The sequence below is a fragment of the Narcine bancroftii genome, chromosome 3 (genome assembly GCF_036971445.1).
Source record: "Narcine bancroftii isolate sNarBan1 chromosome 3, sNarBan1.hap1, whole genome shotgun sequence".
In the NCBI taxonomy this organism is placed as follows: Eukaryota; Metazoa; Chordata; class Chondrichthyes; order Torpediniformes; family Narcinidae; genus Narcine; species Narcine bancroftii.
This window is the reverse complement of record NC_091471.1, coordinates 301,474,258-301,477,530: the sequence shown is the minus strand read 5'-3', so window position 1 is coordinate 301,477,530 and position 3,273 is coordinate 301,474,258. Positions and strand designations below refer to the sequence as shown.

At 42.4% G+C, this 3,273-nt stretch overlaps 1 long non-coding RNA gene across 1 annotated transcript; it reads left to right on the top strand.

The window, feature by feature from the left end:
* Positions 1–2,229: 2,229 nt before the first annotated feature.
* LOC138756539 (uncharacterized) lies at positions 2,230–3,273 on the top strand. The gene is made up of 3 exons (XR_011353140.1): positions 2,230–2,286; positions 2,781–2,897; positions 3,103–3,273. It is a non-coding gene; the product is annotated as an uncharacterized lncRNA (long non-coding RNA).

Sequence of the window (3,273 nt, the reverse complement as noted above, 5' to 3'; positions counted from 1 at the left end):
ACAAAAATCACCTATTATCACAACCTTATGCTTCTTGCAGCTTTCTCTACAAACTTGCTCCTCCGATTAGGTCGTCTTTAAGAATCCAATCAATGTGATCATCCATTTCTCATTCCTAAATTCCACCGATATAGCCGATACCCCAGAGCATGAACAAGGGCAGTGAAATGAAGACTGAGAGCTCACTGAAATAGCATCAGTCTATTAGGAAATTGCTGGCAGAAACATAATGAGGTTATCACTAAATAAAAGATTCCAAAATAAAAAACATTACAGCTCAGTGGCAAAAAATGGAAAAGGAGGACTGAGTTGCAGTTGGATCAGGGTCTTGAAAGCGGGTGTATCAAGCAGGAATTTTTATCAGCAACGTTATTGAAACAGGGATTAAACTACTTAATGTTTTAAAGAACAATTTTTGAATAAATATCTAAATTGCCACTGTCTTTCTTCCATTCAAGTATCTATTTAAATACTATACTGTCATAATGTGCACAGCAGATATAAACTATTTGTCCTAATTGTGCCAATGTATCATATCTGAGATTTGGATATGGAGCTCAGATTGCCAGTGGTTTGAATTAGAGTTTACACAGCAGCAGAGGCTGCGGGAGCGTTGCAGACGAATCCACGGACACTCAGCGTTTCTGAAGTAACTCTCTTTTGCTTCTCTTTCTCATAACCTGCTTCCATACTGTAAATTGTTATATGGTTCATTAGAGGCACTAGGCAATGCTCATGTCTGCCTTGTGACAGACAAAAGTTGATGTTTAGCATGGGTATTACAATTTAATGTATTATTACATGACAATAAAAGGAACCTTGAGGAAATTATACAAATACAGCAGTTCTATTGTTTAATATCATGCACAGTTTGAGGCGATATCAGCCCACTGGCGGTGGTCAATGTGGCAGGCACCAAGAGATTTCTTTAGGCAGTCCTTGTACCTTTTCTTTGGTGCACCTGTCACGGTGGCCAGTGGAGAGCTCGCCATATAACACGATCTTGGGAAGGCGATGGTCCTCCATTCTGGAGACGTGACCTACCCAGCGCAGTTGGATCTTCAGCAGCATGGATTCGATGCTGTCGGCCTCTGCCATCTCGAGTATTTTGATGTTGGAGATGAAGTCGCTCCAATGAATGTTGAGGATGGAGCGGAGACACGCTGGTGGAAGCATTCTAGGAGCTGTAGGTGATGCCAGTAGAGGACCCATGATTCGGAGCCGAACAGGAGTGTGGGTGTGACAACGGCTCTGTATACGCTAATCTTTGTGAGGTTTTTCAGTTGGTTGTTTTTCCAGACTCTTTTGTGTAGTCTTCTAAAGGCGCTATTTGCCTTGGCGAGTCTGTTGTCTATCTCGTTGTCGATCCTTGCATCTGCCTCACAGTTCGGCGGGCAGCAACCTCCTTTGAAGAAGACCGCAGAGCCCACCTCACTGACAAAAGACAAAGGAGGAAAAACCCAACACCCAACCCCAACCAACCAATTTTCCCTTTCAACCGCTGCAACCGTGTCTGCCTGTCCTGCATCGGACTTGTCAGCCACAAATGAGCCTGCAGCTGACGTGGACATTACCCCTCCATAAAACTTCGTCCGCGAAGCCAAGCCAAAGAAGAAGAAGAAGATTGTTTAATAAATTATTGGTGTATTTTAATTAAAACATCCAAGGATGAAAATGTTTAGGAATTACTGTTCTGGAATTACATGACATCACATACAACCCTGAGATTTTTTTCTTGTGGGCGAGGCAGAATTATCATTTAATTGTAGTGCAAAAAAAAACTGTACACAATGTACACTTGTAAACAAACTGTGCAATACAGAGAGGAAAAAAACCAATAAAGTGCAAATGAGTCCAGGATTGAGTTTATTGTTGAGGAGTCTGATGGTGGAGGGGTAGCAGCTGTTTCTTTATCTGGTGGTGTGAGTCTTATAGCACCTCCATCTCTTTCCTGATGGTAGCAGTATGGACGGTATGGATCCTTGATGATTGCTGCTCCTCTTTGATGGTAGCATTCCCCATAGATATTCTCAATGGTGGCAGGCTTGGCATTTGCAGGCCATGTCCCTAAAAATGAATCATTGTGCGCACCCCCCCCCACCCACCCACAGCACTACCATCACTGGGAGATTGCGAACCACACCAAGTTATGCCATCAGTGGGGCGGTGACACCAAAGTGAATCACATGGTTTCGTCTCTACGCACTACAAGCATGCATATTTGTCTGAAATGCCGGAGGGTGGAGGAAATGTGACGGCGCAGCAGAAAGAGGAGGTCCATGGCAGGTATGGTACCCACTCGCCCCTCCGTTGAGTGGTTTCTCAAATGGCAGTTTGTGCCACCCCTCCCCGTGGTTATCCTAATGCCCCCTGATTAGATCTCTTTTGATGCCGACTCTGAATGCTGGGGAAGGTTTTGCCTGTGATGTCCTGGACTGTGTCGTTACCACCGGTGTCCGTGTTAACAATACAAGCCCCCTCTTTATTCACTTAAGATTCCACCAGCTGCAATTCTAGCATGTTTCCAAGGAAGTCCTGTTCCATACCATTGCATTTAAAAACTGCTCCTGCCATCAGCTGCAGCTAACAAATGCGTCAGCGCCTGACTGCTGCTTCCTCCATATCCTGCATACTCTGTGAAAAGCTAAATATAGCTTAAAATATGTAAGGACCTTTAATCACTCTCCTGTTTGGACAAGTAATAAATCAAGCTTGTTTTATGCTCAGAAATACTTAGTTATTTTAAAATGTCATAATGTGGTACTTGGTCTTTTTTATAGCACAAGTAGTACAATGGGGCAATTACAACTGGCAGAAGTAACTCAAGACTTAGCCCAGTACTGATCAACAGAAAGTGTGAAGAAAGCCAGTCGATAAATTAAAGATTTCCAACCGTGGTAAGAATCCTCCAGTAACTCTGGAACAGAAATCAATTGTTAGCTATGAACTTATATATTCAAAGTCTCTTGTGAATACTAAATTTTATCTTGGCTCCAGTTACATCAAGATATGCATTGGGTTTAATCTCATTAATATTAATGTGTATAGCTATCTTGTTTTCAGCTCTAACGACACATTTATAGTTTTCTACCATGGCATTAGGCACTCTCTGAGCAACCGAAGTCCAATGGCTGAAACTCAGGAAGATGAAACATGGAAGACTAGAGGGAAAGTTCCTCAGAGCATCATATAAACGGATGCCTTCTATTTTAAAGTAAGAATCTTTTGAAAAATTATATGAACATTGATCCTCTACAATTTAATGGATTATCA